This window comes from Gopherus flavomarginatus, chromosome 1 (genome assembly GCF_025201925.1).
Source record: "Gopherus flavomarginatus isolate rGopFla2 chromosome 1, rGopFla2.mat.asm, whole genome shotgun sequence".
NCBI lineage: Eukaryota > Metazoa > Chordata > Testudines > Testudinidae > Gopherus > Gopherus flavomarginatus.
The window spans coordinates 62,307,553-62,328,101 of NC_066617.1; positions in this window are offsets into that span (position 1 = coordinate 62,307,553).

Below are 20,549 nucleotides of genomic sequence, written 5' to 3' on the forward strand. Positions count from 1 at the left end.
TGTCTATATCTTTCCCACAGTATGGTGCCCAGAACTGGACACAATACTTCAGTTGAGGCCTTACCAGCACTGAGTAGAGTGGAAGAATTACTTCTTGCTTATAATACTCATGATAACACATCCCACAATGACGTTCAGGGTTTTTTGCAACAGTATTACATTGTTGACTCATATTTAGTTTGGGATCCATTATAACCCCCAGATCTTTTTCTGAGGTACTCCATCCTAGGCAGTCATTTCCCATTTTTTATTTGTGCAATTAATTACTCCTTCCTAAATGTACTACTTTGCATTTGTCCTTATTGAACTACATTCTATTTATTTCAGGCCATTTCTACCATTTATCAAGATCACTTTGACTTTTAATCCTGTTCTCCAAAGTGCTTGCAACCCCTCCCAGTTTGGTATTATTTACAAACTTTATAAATGTACTCTCTATTCTATTTTCCACATCATTTATGAAGCTGTTGGATAGAACTGTACCAAGGACAGATTCCTGTGTGACCCAAATTGATATGCTCTTTAAGCTTAATTGTGAGCCATTGATAACTACTCTTTGAGTGTGGTTTTCCAACCGGTTCGGCATCCACCTTATAGTAGGCTATATTTCTCTAGTTTGTTTTAAAGAAGGTCATGTGAGACCGTATCAAAAACCTTACTAAAGTCAAGATATATCACATCTCCTGCTTACCCCATATCACAAGACTTGTTGCCTTGTCAAAGAAGGATATCACATTGGTTTGACATGATTTGTTCTTGACAAATCCATGTTGACTGTTACTTATTGTCTTCTAGGTGCTTACCCTATCCCTGGTCTTCCTCTTGCTTCTCATGTATTTAAATATATAATTTAACACTATTTCTACATTTGTTATAAGATTTGACCAAACATTCCTAATATTAGTACATTTCCAAATGATGCATATGAAATTGCCACACTATTTCCATATAGCCAATCTGCCTCATTGTGCAACAGACTACATTGAATAAAATTGCAGGAATCCAATACATTGTTTTTGTATTGTTTTTCCTTAGATTATACAAACAAAGCTACACTATCTATTTCAAACACATCATACTGTTGGCCATACTTTCAAGCCCACTGTTGGCTGATAATGGCAAAAAATAAATGAACAGAAATAGATAGAATATGCCGGTAATTACTATTAAAAACATTAAAAATGTTATTAAATAAACCACTGCGATGGAGCAAAAGTAGTTTCCCAATAGATTTGTAGATTTAAAAAAACCCAACCAACCAAAGGCCCTACCAAAAATGTAACATGACACTTCACACATAATTCTGTTCTCACCCCCCCTCCGGGGGAAAGGTGAGAAAAGTAATGAACCACATGTGACTATCCACACATCAGTCACATAGCTTAATGCACTACTGAAGGTGCTCAGATACTACAGTAATGAGATGATATAAGAACTTGTTTAGAATACAGTAGAACCAAGCTTCCATTATCAGGTCCTATTTTAGCCTCCTATAACTTTAGCTGGGAAATTTAGCTTGGCATCACTCATTTAACTGAATAATCTGACAAACCCATCTGATTCCATTTACTTACAAAATGGTATGTGTTTACTTGAACAAAAGAGGACACTGAGTTCTCTTTCCTTCTTCTTTAACTTTAGGTGGAAGAGTGGCCTTCCCCTGAAAAGACAGAACCTGTATATCACAGTTACATTACTCACTGCTTCATCCCTCAAAATATTTTTAATGAGGGAGTAGAGAGGATTGGTTTGACAATATGAATTTCCCCCATTGATGGGAAGCAGCCACACTACAGGATCAGCACAGAGAAAATAGATTTCTTTCTCCTCATCAAAAAGTACTTCTTTTATATTATACAGATATATATAAACACACATACACACACACACATACACACACACACACACTCAATTCTCTATTGAGGGGATTTTCCAACACAGTTTCATACTATCCTTAGGAAGTAAAGAGCAATCATTTTACAGTGCAGTTATTACAGTTAATAAAAACACAGTGAGAAAGCACAATGTGGTAAATATTTTAAACTCACTGTATTTCCTGCAGGGTATTGAGCATTACATTATTTATAGGATACATGTTCTAGAAAAAACAAACGTTTAAATTACAGCTGGGAAAATCCCAAAGTCATTTAGTGTGCTGAGAGGTTTTCTTTTTACTTTATTACTTGAAAATGTACTAGAGTTCCTTTCTCAAAACTCTTGTAATGAACACCTGCTTCCAAGATTCCACAAGATATATTTTAACTTTGCAGCTGCCAGACAACCTGAATAGGTGACTATCAACATGTGGGTAAAATTCTACCTTACTTACCCTGTTTGAGAGCAGCAATACAGTCAAGTCAGGATGTGTGTCTACAATGGGGAGAATTCTCCAGTAATTCTAACCAGCTTTAAACCTACAACTTCATCCACTACTAAATCAGTCTTAAAACTAGTGGGAACCAAAGTCTAGATCAGAATTAGTGTAGGGACCAGGCCATGGGCCATCTGGCCTAGTGCTCAGAAGCCAGGAACCAAAGCCAGAGCTGGATTGAATCAGCATTGTGCCACATACTAGGGCTGGAGTCAGGGTACCATTGGTTCGACACTGGAGTCAGAGTCAGACAGCTCTACCAATGGTCAAGCTGGAGTTGGGAATCAGGGAACAGTGCCAGGGATCAAGCTGCACTCAGAATCAGATAGAAGTATCACGGGTCAAGCAGGACTCAGGGAACAATGCCAGGGTCAAGCCAGCTTCAGGAATCAAGGTCTAGTAGAGCAGCAGCAGTGAGTAAAATTTCACTCAGTTGCTCAGACAATTCCTGTGCCTCCTTCTGGCTGAAGTAGTTTATCTGGGCCTACCAGTGGGGCTTTGTGAGCAGAGCCTCTTGTGGACCAGAGTTGCACCAGCCCCCTCTTCTGCTGGTTGCAGAGAACTGTTAAGTGGTGGTTGTAATTTTAGGTAATGCCTGGGGAATTGTGATTCCTCCAAATTAGGCAGCCAGAACTGTTCCTACAGAACCAGTTACAAAAACAGACTGCAGAATCTAAGCCATTGGGCAACTTACATGACTCAGTCAACATTACAGGTCCTTTTCCCCTCACACTTTGCTGACACAGGCCTCTTGTTTTAATCAATCAACATTCCCTCATTGAGGACTATACTAAAACTAATTGTCTAACCAAAGGAACTACACTAAACTCTGAGCGCAATTTAACCCAAGAATTAGAATAAAGGAAAACTCCTGGCTCCCAAAGAAATATATTACAAGGCACCTTCCTATTTTTAAGAAAGGGGGAAAAATGATCCAGGTAACTACAGACCTGTTAGTTTGACATCTGTAGTATGCAAGGTCTTGGAAATTTTTTTGAAGGAGAAAGTAGTTAAGAACATTGAGGTAACTGGGACAAAATACAACATGTTTTTACAAAAAGTAGATCATGCCAAACCAATCTGATCTCCTTCTTTGAGAAGGTAACAGATTTTTTAACAAAAGAAATATAGTGGATCTAATTTACCTCGATTTCAGTAAGGCATTTGATATGGTTCCTCATGGGTAATTATTAGCTAAATTGGAAAAGATGGGGATCAATATGAAAATTAAAAGGTGAATAAGGAACTGGTTAAAGGGGAGATGACAATGGGTCATACTGAAAGGTGAACTGTCAGGCTGGAAGGAGGTTACTAGTGGAGTTCCTCAGAGATCAGTTTTGAGACCAATCTTATTTAATCATTTTATTACTGACCGACACAAAAACTGAGAATGTGCTAATAAAGTTTGCGGATGACACAAAGCTGGGAGGTATTGCCAATACAGGGAAGGACTGGGATATCATACAGGAAGATCTAGATGACCTTGCAAACTGGAGTAATAGTACTAGGATGAAATTTAATAGTGAAAAGTGCAAGGTCATGCATTTAGGGATTAATAACAAGAATTTTTATTATAAACTGGGGATGCATCAGTTGGAAGTAACAGAGGAGGAGAAGGACCTTGGAGTATTGGTTGATCACTGGATGACTATAAGCTGCCAATGTGATATGGCTGTGAAAAAAGCTAATGCTGTCTTGGGATGCATCAGGCAAGTTATTTTGAGTAGAGCTAAGGAGGCTTTAGTACCGTTATACAAGGCACTGGTGAGATCTCATTTGGAATACTGGTCTCTCATATTTAAGAAGGATGAACTCAAACTGGAACGGGTACAGAGAAGGGCTACTAGGATGATCCGAGGAATGGAAAACCTGTCTTATGAAAGGAGACTCAAAGAGCTTGGCTTGTTTAGCCTAACCAAAAGAAGGCTGAGGGGAGATATGATTACTCTCTATAAATATATCAGAGGGATAAATACCTGGGAGGGGGAGGAATTATTTAAGCTCAGTACCAATGTGGACACAAGAACAAATGGACATAAACTGGCCATCAGGAAGTTTAGACTTGAAATTAGATGAAAGTTTCTAACCATCAGAGGAGTGAAGTACTGGAATAGCCTTCCAAGGGGAGTAGTGGGGGCAAAAGACATATCTGGCTTCAAGACTAAGCTTGATAAGTTTTTGGAGGGGATGGTATGATGGGAGAGCCTAAATTTGGCAATTAATTGATCTTTGACTATTAGCGGTAAATATGCCCAATGGCCTGTGTTGGGATGTTAGATAGGGGGGGATCTGTGTTACTACAGAGAATTCTTTCTTGGGTGTCTGGCTGGAGAGTCTGAGCCCACATGCACAGGGTTTAGCTGATTGCCATACTTGGGGTTGGTAAGGAATTTTCCTCCAGGGCAGACTGGCAGAGGCCCTGAAGGTTTTTCACCTTCCTCTGCAGTGTGGGGCACAGGTCACTTGCTGGAGGATTCTCTGCACCTTTAAGACTTTAAATCGTAATTTGAGGACTTCAATTGCTCAGACATAGGTTAGGGGTTTGATACAGGAGTGGATGGGTGAAATTCTGTGGCCTGCACTGTGCAAGAGGTCAGACTAGATGATCATAATGGTCCCTTCTGACCTTAAAATCTATGATTCATAATAATTAAGATAACAGTACCTTCCTAAATTGAACAATAAACCAGTAATGGTAAGCAATCTAGGCAGAAAACCAAAACACAGTTTGATGCTGCTCAGCACCATTAACAATCTCTGCTCAAGATAGATGGGGAAATGCATAAGTGCTACAGGAACAGCTTTCACTTGATTTCATTTATTTATTTGTTTAGTTATGTATTATTATAACGATTATACAGAATCCTAAAGCAAGGTAGTTGCTTTGCAGTATAAACGGGTCATTGTTTTGCAGTCTTAATCTAGTATCAAAATCACCCTCCGCAATTTACTTAATTCAGTGTAAAACTATTATGTCTGTGGAATCATGGCCTCTGCATTAGCCTCTGTGGTAGATGCTTTTTGTTGTGTAGACAAGCGCCATGAAATGAAATGGAAACCTTCTATTCAGGAGCACCAGGCACATTTCAAATCGTAATAGATCAGTTGTTATTTTCTTTGGGATATACAGTATTACTATTATTTGTATTACAATAGAGCTGGCCTTAGAGACCCAGAGATCAGACCTCTGTTGAACTAGGCACGCTACCTATATTGTAAGACACAGACCCAGACACAAAGAGTTTATAATCTAAACAGATAAGTCAGACAAAGGGTTGGAGAGGCGAAGTATCATTATCCACATCTTGCAAATGAAGAAACAAACAAGTTAAGGGACTTGCCCAACAAGTTCACACAGCAAGTCACAGCCACAGCTGTGATCCTAACCAGTGACAGGTAGTGCATTCTCATTTGAATGTAAGCTCCTTGGGACCAAGGTTGTGAGCCAGGTTCCGCAGCTGCGTTTTGGAGCCCACTGCACTGCATATGTGGCAGATACATTACAGCCCCTTTATGATTGCTCAGATAGCAGAAAGAACTGTAATCCATCTGCTTAGATAATTATATGGCCCTTGTTACTGTAGTGGCTGAGCAATCAAATCATGAATGGATATTATTCTTACTTTGCACACCAGGAATCTGTCACTAATCTGGAAATGAGTCCAAGTCTATTACCCTATCCTCTAAAACTTTCCCACCCCTCTAATCCAACTGCAAATGCCTACAAGAAAACGGGAACTCCCTGCTGGTGTATCTGCATCACAGCTGTATCTCCATTTTCTACTCTCTCAACACAGTAGGATTGTAGTAGAGGGTAAGGGGGCGCATCACTAGGGTAATCTTTCAGTAGAATAGGATTCATTAAAGATCTTTGTTAGTGGCACTAGTTAGAGCTGTCCACAAGCAGCTCTCTGTCAAAGAAGCAGAGGGGCCGGCCCCATCAGGAAACCAGAACCAGCTCCCTGATTGCTCCTCCCCAAACCCCACCACTGCCCTGAGCAGATCTTTGTTGAAGAAGAGAATCACTGTGTGTTCTGTTTGGTTCTGAGCATATTACTGGGGCCTGATAAACCACTGAAGAGCGGAGCTCCAATGTAAATGAATGTGTCTATCATCATATAGCTCAGTACAATTCACTACCTATGCTAAAAAAAATAAAAATAAAGATGTCCAGGATCTACAAGGTGACCTGCAATAGAGAAATGTGTACAAACCCTGCCCACACTGTACCTAGCATTAGCCAATGCCTTATTTCTGAGTACAAAGGGCTAAATCCTCTTGCAACTGAAGTCAACCGGACTTCAGAAGGAACAGTGTGTCCCAAAAGGTATTTACAGATATGGAGCAATAAAATAAAAGAACAAAACCACTAGCCCACTAAGGACTAATAAGTAAGTGCCAAGCATCCAAAATAATTTTAAAAGAAGCCATTTTAGTTAAGCATGAAAAAACATTTGAAACTATGATGATATTATTTTTGATAGCTCTAGAAATAGAAGCAGCATAGCCAATTGAACTCCTTTGTTATTCAGAGAGAACGTTTATCTGGATTACTAAACTACAGAAGAGGTTTCAGTGATGCGGCCATAAAATTTAATCTCCCTAAAACCTCCTGAATCTGAGTCTTTTTCCTTGGCATTTGTATTTAAACTCTTTTCAGTATGGGCATGAAATAAGCAGATGCAAATTTATCCACTACTATAATTTCTGATTCTACCATTAATAAGATATTTAAGCTGCTCCCTGTAGAGCAATAGCTTTGAGTACTCTGATATTTTAAGAAAATAAAACCTACTACTATACAGTACCCATGCAGAATGTTTGCCAAAACATAGGAATCATTTCAAAGTTCTTAAATTAACCCGCTTTTACTTTTTGTTAGACTCACTCTATGTGTATTGTATCTGCTATGGACCCATTTTCAAGGAGTTTTTATAGTGAATGGAGCAAAGTTATTCTTCCTATCACTGTGATGTCTGTAGGATGGGTGTCCTTGCTAAGCTCTCTAATGGGACAAAACAAAAACAAAAAAGGCCATCTGCCTTCGACAGCCCTTCTGATGACAGTTTTGGTAAACTGTGTTGTTACCATTAGCAGCCAGCTGGCCACTTGCATGATTATGTGTTACAAATGCTTCACAGCAAGACAATGTAACATAAAATGACATAAAAAAAATCACAGGATGCTCATACTCTCAAAAGCACCAACATGGACTATCGTTGGCTGTGGTTCTCAAGCCATATCGTCCAGGTTCGTATTTGCTCATGAGTCTTCATGATCCTAAATTTGGAGAGATTTCTTCTTTTCCAAAATGTACTGGTTCATTTCAGGCATAGAATGACTGTATTGAAGAAAAGAATGGTCTAGCAGGACTTTACATTTTGGCTTTAAATACAAATCAAAGGACTAGTACTCTTAGATCCTGGCTCTCTGTTTCAGAGTTTCCTGTTTCTTCGTGCATCTTAGCTCCCTCTTTTTCCATGCCGCTGTTATAAAAAGAGGCAATATTGAATGAATAGATGTTATGAACCTGTGCATAGCAAAGGAGAAGAGACCCTTAAAAACTAAGGGTTAAGGGACACTGTCTTAGATCTCCTAGTTATTTAAAACATAAAGCAAAGAAAAGGAAATATTGGGTATTTTTAGTTTTCCTAGTCATCTCTTTGAGACACCACCAGACAAAACTAATAGAAATAGTAAAGAAGTCCATGCCAAATTGTGATTTTTACATTAGTCTGAACATTGTCAGCTAAGCAGAGAACAGTGAAGACCTGGGAATTTCTGTAGGAAAATTTCAGGTATAGAAGGAAACCAAAGGAAAATGTAAGCAAGAGAATAGGGTAGATGGTGTTGATTTGGAAGAAAAAAATGCAGTAAATCTTATAACTTTCTGTTACTTGCTAACATTGCATCTTAAATTCTAGGTTAGACAAGGCCTTGGCTGCTAATGGTGCTTGCCACAGTTCAAATCCTTTGATAAGGGGTACATACCATCCACATTAAATTGTGGCAATTGTGCATCATGCACTAAAGAAACTATTATTAATCCTAGAGAAATGTTCCTTCCCTAAGCAAACCTATCAAGAATACTGCAAAATCCAGCCTCCAAAACTTCCTGTAAGCTGCAAGTTGTAGGTGGAAGTGAATATTTTTGTCCCAAGAGCTATCTGAACAACCAACAGCCCTGAAGACTGTGGTCCAATTTAACAATCTGAGGACAAACATCTGAGGAAAAAATCCCTTTGACTTCAGCAAGACCGGGATTTGGCTTGAGCAAAATTCCCTTTGAAAACAACTGAGTTGCAACTGCAGCAACAAACTTTAAGAAAATGAAGCTCAGTAAAAACAGCCCCTCCCAAGGAAGTTGTGCAAGGAGCACAGGGAATTAGCAAGTGTGTCTGCATTCTGATCACTCCAGCACCAATTAGCTTGCCTCTCCCCTACCTAGAGAAAGCTCATTGGGGTAATCAGGCTGGTGGGCTGGGTTAAGACTGATAAAGACGCATAGGAAGGAAGTGCAATGGACAGGGGACTAGGGTTAGCTGAGCAAGTGGTGGGGATAGTACAGTTGCATGCAGGGCCAGCTCCAGGCACCAGAGCAGCAAGCAAGTGCTTGGGGCGGCCAACGGAAAGGGGTGGCATGTCCAGCTGTTCTGCGGCAGGTCCTCAGTCCCTCTCGGAGGGAAGGACCTGCCGCCGAATTGCTGCTGAAAGATGAAGCAGCGGCAGTAGAGCACCCTCCGAAGTGCCTCCAATCATAGCCTTTTTTTCCCCCCGTCGCTTGGGGTAGCAAAAACACTGGATCTGGCCCTGGTTGCATGGTACTGTGAAGGTGTTGATGGAGGGATCCCAAATAACTAGTCTGGTGAACACACTACTAGCAGAGTCTGAGACAGTTTCTGTGGTGCAAAGGAGGCAGGAGCAGAGTGCATCTTGCTACAAAGAGCTATGTGAAAAATGATTTAAAATCCTTTTGGAAAAGGGTGAAAGTGAAGTTTGGAAACAGACATTCCCTTAGAGCTATGACTCTGCTACACAAAGGCTAAAGGAAAAGGATGCTCAAGGATCTAAAGAGGATAATGCAACTGTTAGTATCAAAACTATTAGAAAGAATAATGAGTCCGTTTTGTTCCAGAAATAAGAAGTTCTGAAAGGGAAGCAAAGAGAGATTTTTCTTAATAATGCAAAGGATTTTTCTGAATTAAAAGGATGTTTAAATAGAACTGAAATGGGAGATGTCCCCAGTACTCTGACCTAGCTGCAGTCCTGTTTTGAATATGTGGCTAACCATCAGTTTCTGAGCAGCACCACTTCTGAACAGAGGACCACACACTGGTGACTGACTACCCAACCAGTCAAGCTACCCCTCTGAGTGTCCAATGAATACCTGATTCATTAGTAAATGCATGGACTGTAGTGGGTATATCAACTTGCTGTTCTTTCTGAACAGAAGCTATGTACCAATATTACTTCCTTAGTTATTACTATTATCATTATTATTTCAACATCAATCTCATTCAATCAACAGAGTAGTAGCAACATCACCATGGAGTAATCAGTTTTACATGTCATCATTTTTTTCTTTTCAGAAGCATCCCACAGCGGAGTGGGTGCTTTTCAACACAAAAGAAGCACATTCCCTGTTCTTCTACATTCAAACAATGTCTATGGCTATCTCAGCGAGTAATGGCAGATGTAATGATGCTGGCTACTCACTGAAAAATAGCTTGGCTAGGCAGGGATCTACTTTTATTGTTATTTTTGTTATGTTGTTTATCCAGTGCTGTCATTGCTAGTGGACATGGGAAGAAAAAAAAAGAGATCAGAAACCTCAGATAATAAAGAAAATAAGAACACAACATGTCAAAGAAATATCCAAAGATCCAGACTCCTCTCGGAAAATATCCCAAAATATATTTAAAGGGGCACAGAAAAATATTCTAAGTGGGAGTCACAAAAGCCTTTCTAATAAAAGAATTTTGTAAAAACTATGATATTATGGCAGACTGTTTTACATTTTTATTGCTAGTATAATTTGTAAGGTATGCAGAGCTCTCCCTGGGTTGCCCTCAAACAGCAAATTCCCCTGAGAAACATTCAGCATGAGATAGTGCACATTAGCAGAACACAAACCTGGACTCTCCATCATGTATTCACTGAGGCTCCATTGTAACTTTCTGAATGACCTTTTCAACTGAAAGTTCACCAGGCATCTATGCTGGAAGCTGACCTTTCGGGATTCCCTTTGCATGAAGCAGAAAGCAAATGTATGGTTGGTTTGCAATGCAGATGGAAGGTGGGAATGTTCTGGTTGCATGGAAATGCTGGAACTATAATTATCTCTGGCCCTTGCCTGGGCCGCACAAGGTAGTGACAGGTAGGCTCCCTGTGCTAGGGTCAGGGACAATTTGGCCCATACTCACTATCTGTCAAAATCTGTATTATGTTCACAACTATAAATAACCATTTATTGTTTGTATTACAGTATTACTGCCAAGAGACTCCAACTGAAATAGAGGCCCCATTGTGTTAGTTGTATACATGTACATACACACAGTAAGAAACGGTCCCTGCCCCACGGAGCTTATAATCATAACAGAGGCAATCTAAGAATTTACAGCCAGTTTAGACACAATCTGAATAGTCACACTTCTTGTCTATGGATGAACCAGAGCCATAACTAGGCATTTTAGCACAAAGGGCGAGCAAGCATATTTGCATCTCCTACCAGAGGTATGGAAGGGCATGTGGGGTCACATCCTCATTCCCCAGATTTTTTGGTTGTGCCCCTACAACCCAGATAGGTCAGGAGGCCCATTGCGGTGAGTCAGGGGATGGAGGTGGTGCTCCCTCCCTTAACCCCACTGTGCCGGGCTAGCCCCACCAAGCCCTGCTGCCCAGAGCTGCCTGGCATCATCGGCCTGAGCCACCCTCAAGGCTTTGCCCCCTGGGTGGCTGCCTTGCTGACTCTGCCCTGGGAACGGCCCTGGATTGAACCAGACAAAAAAACCAGATCTCTGTCCTGAGGCTCAGTGCAGCCTGTTAACTACAAGAATGTCATCCTTCTCCATTTATCTCCATCACTTCTTATTTCTATTTTTGCATTTCTGATATTTCTCCTAAATATATATCTTAACTGATACTAAAAATAGGTTTTGCTCATCTGATAGGTTTTCCCAAAATCTCATGACTATGGCATGGCTGAAAAAGTTCCTGACTCTCATTCAGCTTTCTCATTACACTTAGATTTTTTTAAGTTTCATAAGAAATCAAAGGCTGTAAACACATGAGTTGCAAGCAGGGCTGTGTTTTTTATTCACAGTGATTATTATTATCATCATCATCACTGTAGCACATCTTTCAGAAAGATATCACATTCTGATTTTAAGATGTCAAATGATGGAGAACCCATCCCATCTTTAGGTAAATTGTTCCAATGGTTAATTATCCTCACTGTTAAACATTTGTAGTCTGAATTTATCTAGTTTCTGTTTCTACCACTGGACTTCGTTATGGCTTCTGTCTGCTGGTTTAAAGAGACCACTACTATCAGAAATCTTTTCCCCAGGTATATACATATTTTTCAAGACCAACTCACCTTCTTTTGGATAACCTTTATAGATTGTCCTTCTTGAGTCTCACACTGTAGTAAGGAAGATTTTCTATCCCTTGAGTCATTCTCATGGCTTTTTCCCCCAACCCCTTTTCAATTAGTCAGCAACTGTTTTGAAAAGTGGACACTAAAACTGGGACACAGTATTCCAGTATCGGTCTTACTAATATCATATACAGAGGTAATACCACCTCCCCACTTCTATTTGATATTTCCCTATTTATTTATCCAGCACCACACATTAAGAATTCATGTTCACATGGTTATCTACCACCATCACTAAGTCTTTAAAGAGTCTTTGCTTTCTAGAATACACTCCCCTATCCTGCCAGTCTGACCTAAATTGTTTGTTCCTTGTTGTATGACCTGGAATTTAACTGTACTAAAATGCATGCTTGTCATAAACAAATAAGTAAGAGTTAATAGAACAGAAGTACTTCATATCTCTTTTGCCTGTAAAGGGTTAACAAAATCAGTGAGCCTGACTGTCACCTGACCAGAGGACCAATCAGGGGACAGGAGACTTTCAAATCTTGAGGGAGGGAAGGCTTTGTGTGTGCTGTTAGAATTTGGTTGTTGTTCACTCTGGGGGCTCAGAGGGACCAGACGTGCAACCAGGTTTCTCTCCAATCTCTCCGATACAGGCTCTTATATGTCCAGAATAGTGAGTACTAGGTAGATAAAGCGAGTTAGGCTTATGTTTGTTTTCTTTATTTGCAAATGTGTATTTGGCTGGAAAGAGCTCAAATCTGTATGTTGCTGAAAGGATTTTAATTTGTACTTGTATACTTAGGCTGGGAGGGTATTCCCAGTGTCTATAGCTTAAAGACCCTGTAATATATTCCATCTTAAATTTACAAAGATGATTTTTACTGTTTTTTCTTTCTTTAATTAAAAGCTTTTCTTGTTTAAGAACCTGATTGTTTTTTTATTCTGGTGAGACCTCGAGGGACTAGGTCTGGATCCACCAGGGAATTGGTGGGGAGAAAGGAGGGAAGGGAGAGAGAAAGGTTAATTTCTCTCTGTATTAGGATTACTTTCTCTCTCAGGGAGAGTCTGGGAGGGGGAGAGAGAAGGAGGGGGGAAGGTGGATTTTCCTCTCTGTTTTAAGTTTCAAGGGGTTTGAATACAGTAATCTTCCAGGGTAACCCAGGGAGGGGAAGCCTGGGAGAGGCAAGGGTGAGGGAAAGGGTTTACTTTCCTTGTGTTAAGATCCAGAGGGTCTGGGTCTTGGGGGTCCCTGGGCAAGGTTTTGGGGGGACCAGAGTGTACCAGGCACTGGTTGGTGGCAGCGCTACAAGTACTAAGCTGGTAATTGAGCTTAGAGAAATTCATGCTGGTACCCCATCTTTTGGATGCTAAGGTTCAGAGTGGGGAATTGTACCATGACAATGTTGTTCACATGAGGTCAGATAACCAGGTGATCCAGATGGCTGTAAAATTGACTTGTCCTTACCATTATTTACCACCCCACAATTTTTGTGACATCTTCAAATTGTAGTAGCAATGATGTTATATTTTCTTAGATTGTTGATACAGATATTGAATAGCAGGCACTAAGAACATTTCCAAGTGGGTCCACATAAGTCAGACCACTGCTGGATAATAATTCCTCATTTTACCCTTATTTTTCTGAGATCTATCAGTTAGCTAGTGACATACTCATAAGGGGAAATAATCATTTTTTGTTCCTATGACAACACATATCCCATTTTTATCCACAAACATCCAAAAAGGTGGTCTCTAAGTTAGCATAAATATTTACTTGCAAAATTGATTGATATATCCAAGGCAATAATAATGAGCATTAATAATGGGCACAATCCTGCTCACAACTCATACGTTTGCAGCCTTTTGTTTCCTATGAAACTAAAAGCCTTGAAAATAATGAATAGAAGATATCACAAAAAACTCCAGAATAGACCAGAATACGTTTGTAACATCCAAGACAATACACCTCTGCAATATCCGTACTCAAAGTACTTGGGAAAAAACAACTTTAAAAAGTCACTTTCCTTATAACTAACTGTAGCTTGAACTGTGTTTTTGAGCAAATCTATGCTTTTTTTGTCGTGTTTACAATGACATGTTTTGTAGTCTAAGACATATACATTTTTCTTGGATTCATATTATTTTATGCCATGTAATAGGCCAGACTGACACAGTCTGACACACATTTCAGCTGACAGTTTTAATTTCAATAAACCTTAGTGCTGACAAAATGCAGCTAAAAAAAATATACACATCGCTAGCCGGACAAAGTTCTGGACTGGCTGTTCACTGGCTAAAACATTCTGATGTGAAGCAACTTTAGCTTTGTTTTTTCTCCACTAGTCATCGATCCATCACAATCCTGGCATTTCCATAATTAGTACAGCTTTCAAGAGAAGAAATAGATCACTTCACTATTAGGGCCACATACTTTAAGGCAGAGTCACTGAAATGGATGCATTGTGTCAAAAGAATGCCCTTAGCGGGTTATGTGTACTTTATGACAGGATAAAAATAGAGTTAAGATTTTATTCTAATTGTGATGAGTTTCTACATAGATGGAACAATTCTTTCTGAAAGGCGCACAAACTCTGCAAAGCGTACCATAGGGTAAATATTACAATACCACTACTGATAGAAAGCATTTCACATTCCCATTGGGAGAGGATGGTTTTTCCTACCAAGAGGGAGGCAAATATGATTCCAAATCACTCAAAAGCCTTTTTCAGAACTAACTGAAATCAGGTTAATCCTTCCAACTAGATTAGCTGAAGATGAGAGAATATGGCCCGGGAGGAGAAAAGGAGAGATGGGCAAGATTAGGGAAATCAGCCAAATGGAGGGGTGGAAAAAATAATAGAGGTGGAGAAGCAGCCATGAAATAAAGTAAGCTGAAGGAGAATAAATGGTGGGAAAACAATGAGCCATGGGATCTTAAGTGGGAACAATATGGGGGCTAGGAAGCGCGATAGAGACAGAAGGAAGCAATATTTTTACAAGCATGGTTTTCCAAAAATACCAGGGCATTTGGGAGCTGCTGGAAAGTTTCCTGTGTATTATACACATTTTAAGTTATTTTTCTCTGTCTTTTTCTCTCACTTTCAAAGAAAATATTACCTACAATTCACCGGAATGAAAACATCCCAATCCTCGCGTCTTTGGAAAGCTCTTCCTACAATGCATGTGTTGCCATGACGTTTCAGCACCTCCCATTCCCAGAAGCCATGTCAAGGAATTGTTAATGGCAAATACCGCTTTTATGTGACCACTTAAGTTAAATAGGTACAAATCCAGCTGGATGATCAATGAGCAAGAGAACTTCCCTGGACAGGTTGACAACATTGGCATTTCTGACAAAAAAAAGTATCTAGCTATTATAAATTTACACGTTTATTTTGATTTAACTAAGAACTAAACATGATGTCTATTCAAGCCTCTAGCACACCATTAACATCACAATTAAAATCTCATCAGCACAAAAATAATTATTTCAACAGGAACTCTGCCAGCCACCTGCAGGATACCCTCAGCTCTCTCAACCCCCCTCTCAAACTGGTGTCTTTTGCAGGGTGCCTGAAAGGTCACCAGATTCAGGCTACTTGAGACTGAGGTGGGGAGCAGGTTCCAGAGTCTCAGAGCTCTCACCGAGAATGCACTGTGAGTTACTTCCACTCTTTTATAATGAGGGATAATCAGCTTCAACACTCTTGGGGTATATCTATATTGCAATGTAAGCTCGGGCTCAGACTCAGGCTTGAGTCCCAACCCCTTTCTTTCTATCCCCAAATATCTCGTACTCAGCCCTGGATCCAGGGTCCTAGGACTTCGCAGGAGTGGAGGGCTCAAGCCTGAGTCAAGCTAGGATCCAGGGTTATTGCTTTGCAGTGTGGATGTAGCTCTGAGTTGGGTCCTGGGAGTCCACCAATGGTATCCCACAATCACACGGGCCAACTTCCTTTGTCCTCTCTAGACCAAGAATTGCCAATCAACTCCAGGAAAATGGAAGCAACCCCCCTTGTTGTAGTGCCTCAGGTCAGCAGTTCAACATTTAATGCTTCCATTGATTTCTGACTGCCAAGCTGCAAATACACCATCAGAGAGCTTTCTGCATTTGTAGTGGAGACTGACTTGAAATCCTTTGCAAATTGTGCTGCTTCAATGCCACAGTAGCAGAGCCAGGTTATGATTAATCTCTGGTGTGAGGCCAGCAAAACTGTGAACTTCAGTAATACTACTAAGAATGACCACGCATACCAGCAAATAGCAAAGAAGGTGGCAGCACTGGCAATCTTTAAGACCCGTGACTAGTACAGGGAGCATATTAAGTGACTTAAGAGCAAGTACTGGAAAACCAGGGACTAGAACCAAATCTCGGGCAACTCATCAGCATCAGACCTGTTTTATGAGGAGTTTGACCCCGTGTTCGGTACTGTGCTAAGCGCAGAGCCAACAGTAGTACACAATGACCTGGTCAGCAAAAGTTCTGGACCCACTGCTGGTCATCCAGGTCTGCATGATGATGTAGTCTCACCAGTCTGTGCTTGTGGCTCTGCACCAGAAGTGCTGGTCCACTAGTAGGAGTGAGCAGGTGTACGAAGCGTTATAAGCTGTATCAGCCAATTTGAATCTGCCATGTCTGTGTCCTCCTCCTGTTCCCAGGCCATCTCCTGCTCCATCATAAGTTCTATCTGGTGCCTTTGGTGATTCATAAAATGTCACCAAAATGTCCACCACTGTCTCGTGACAGTTCTGCCCGTTTCCTGAAACAGGAGTAAAAGTGCAGGTGAGATAAGCTCTTCAAATGGTGACTATTCCATATTGCTGGCTCCAGGCGCTGGGAGCCTGAAATGACTGCTCGGCACAATGTGTTGGCAGGTTGTCCAAACTTCCTGTAACATTCCGGGTGAACAGTTAAGTTTTTCCCAAACTGCACCATGGTCAAAGGGCTAGAGCTGCCACATTACCGGAGGTTGTGAGGAAGTCTGGGGTATGGTTTGTTTGACTTAGGTCAGCGTGCTGCAACATGGATCCCCAAAGTGCTAGGTTCAAGCCTGATTTAGAAAAATCAATGTAGATGCTCAAGCCTGGGGTTCTCCAATCCAGTGTTAGCTGACTCAAGCCTGCTAACCCAGGCTTATATTGCAACGTAGGCATGCCCTTGCTGACTGATATTGTGCCAACATGGCATGAGAGAAAGGCAGTCCCTGCGGAAGGCCCATCTCAGGCCATATGGTATGTATAAAATATATAAATAAATAGATTTAAATGTATTATTTTTATTTTAGAAGTTCACACTTCTTTCAATGGTACCTTGACTCTTTCTGCTATACTCTCCTTGAATTGCAATGTAAAATGAGCTGTCTATTATACAACATAGATAAATCAGTAATGGAATTATCACAGAGCATATAATGGGATACTGAACTGAGGTACTTCAAGGAACATGCCTAGTGTCTGTCATGATGAGAGATCAAACAATGGCAAATTGAGGTCTCTCTCAATTTCCCACATACACACACACACAAAGCCCCAAGTTTTGGCAGATTAATTCAAATAGTGGCTGAAATATTGGAAAAATAGTGAAAGATCACCTGTGGAATTCTAGCTTTTGTAAATACATTTCCTGATTATGTATTTAGATTTTAACTCACAGAGAACAAAGTTCTGCTTTATTGCTACATTTAACATTACCAGATAAAAGAACCTCAGTGATAAATATTCCTGAGCTTGTTTGCATGTCGCTTCAAGGAAATGGAATAATTTGTCACAGTATGGGACTCTTCAGCAAGATTTGATGGCTTTTATATCAATTTGCTAAATAATCTGATTAAATCATAAATCTGATAAATCTGATTAAATCAATAATCTGATTAAATCATTAGTCCATATCATTAGTCCATATTCAAACATTTTCATGGGATGGGAAAACTATTTCCCACCCAGCTTTAACATAGAGCAAATTAGAGACAAGAAGGGTACTTCCACAGCAATTGCTCTCCAGCAATCCCCATCAGCCTAATGGCCCCAGGGGCTGTTAACTATCAGAAACAGGATAGTGGATTAGATGATCTGAGCCAGCATGGTAATTCCTATATGATTATTAATTAAAGCAGCCATGAAGCTGCTCCAGTTTCTAGCAGTACTGGAACTTTTGTGGAATTTTTAAAACATTAGCACCTTCCACCAGGAAAACTGTTCTCTGGGACCCAAAATATATTGTCCAATCATGGAACTCACTTCTTTTGAAGCCAATGGTTGTACTCAAAGACTTTGCATATGTGTCCAGTAAGCTCCAGGGGCAGCTGCAGTATAATAACATACTTGTGTGATCAAATTCTGTCTTGAATTAAACCCTAAGCAACCCAACTGAAATTACAGGCCCAGGTCCTTAGCTGATGTCTAATCCAATAGATCACATTACAGCTCTTCCCCTCCTATTTGCATGCCTGTACCAGATAGAAAATCCCCCAAAATGCTTTAGGGAAACTCATTGTGCTCCTTTCCTAATTTAACATGAAAAGAACTGTATGATGGTTTTCAATTTGTGAGCCTCGGTTTATTAAATAAGGATAGTGACATAATACAAAAGTTCCCAGACAACAGTTATAAAACAAATTTAAAATGAAAACAATCCTGTGCACAGAACATCTGCACCTGTAATTGATGTTCTGGAGAATACAGCTTGAGGAAACAGAAGTTAAACAGTATAATTGTTTTCCCAAGAAAAAGTGATAGCAGCCCTTTTCTGAGATTGTTGAACGCAAAAGAAACACCTCCAATACACAGTGAGAATGAAAAAAGGCTGGTTTGGACATTCTGCTTTCAGGAGTAATAAAAATATTTAACACTTTTCTGGTACAAAATCATTAACTCTTTTAACCCTTGCAACACCAAGATAAGTATTATATCCCCATTTTACAGTTGGTAAAATTGAGGGGGAGAGAAGTGCTCCAGGCCTCTGAGTAAGAATCTGCCGTAGCCTGGATTAGAACTTGTTCACAGACTAGTGCTCTGAACCTATGTGCTATGCTATGTCACATTAAGAGAAGAATGATAATAAAATTTAAATTCCACAGTTGATAAGTCTTAGGCCTTAAGATGTATTCTGTAGTTTGTCTGTGCTCTTTTCAATGGGAGATTTTTTATTTTATGTCCATTCTCACTAGAAATGAGAAATCAAAGAAAATTCAGCAGTATAATCTTCAATGTGTTTTGTTAAAAATGCTGATTAATAGAGATTTATAATAATAATGTTAATATTTATTTCTTAAACTAGGTTTTTGGGGGGAACAAAATTCTAGCTTAATTTTCTTCATTAGTGGTTTCGCTGAGTTGCTGCTGTGCTTAGCTCTAATACTCATGGGGCTTATTTTGATATGATCCTGTATCAGGTAACTGCCCCAAAGCAAACTGTAAAGGAAAGAAAACCTGAAACTTCTTTCAAAGAACCAATCTTAACATCTTAAAAGCTGCTGTGCGTCCTGGGTGTATTTACGTGGCCCACATACAACATGCACAATGTGGAAGTTTTCATTGAAAAGAAAAGCCTCTCAAACACAAGACAAATGTAATGGATGCTCTGAGTCTTTCTTGGGCCTGAAAACAACCTGGAACAATGACTCAGAGTGGTGAATTCCTCCTCAGTTGGGTGATAACTAGAGCTACTTAGAAATTTTCTGACGGAACATTTTTTTCACAGAAAGTGCTGATTCATGAAACCAAAATGTTCAATAAGAACATGTTGATGTTGTTGCAATAAGGCAGATTTCTGACAGAAGCCTGCTAGCTCATCTACCTCCCTGGTTCCTCAGCAGTTCACCTGGCAGCTGGGGCTTCCCAGCTCCTGGGCAACCTATCTGAAGCCCTTGGACCCTCAGCTCTCAGGCCGGGCAATCTGTCATAGAGTTCAGGCTCCCAGCCCTACAATGGCCTGTCTGCCAGCAAGCTAGGCTTGGAGTTTTAGAAAAATTCCATTTCATTTTTTCCAATAATGGAATTTTTTTTAAAATTTCCCATTCCACCAGAAATTTTGCATTTCCAATTTTTTTTTCCTGAACTAGAATGAGAATTTTTTTGGAAATGTTAAATTTCCCATAGGGTGGAAATTCTAGTTCCTACCCAGCTCTAGTGCTAATCCTGATATGTAATGACAACACTTTAATAGATGCATTAACTGTATTGCTGGTTGGCAAATCAAATGGGTGAGGAGGTGGAGTAAAGTCCACAGAGTTGGGACTTGCTACAGCAAAGAATATGCAGATAGCTGAATAGAGGAGACAAACAGGGAAGGGAGAGAGCAACACAAAAAGGAGTATGTAGAAGGAAGAGATACAAAGGGGCAGAAATACTGATAATCTTAAAAGGCATATTTTTCTAGAGTTGATTGAATTTGTTCAATTTTTCAAAAATTTCATCATTAAAAAAAAATCAGTACATTTTGTTGAGATTCCTCTTCTCCCATTATATAGAGCTGGTAGAAATTTTGTGTTTTTCAAAAAAATCATCAAAATCTGGAATAAAAAGTCAAGATATTTGAAAAATATTCACTTTGCTTTTTATTTGTTTATTCAATCA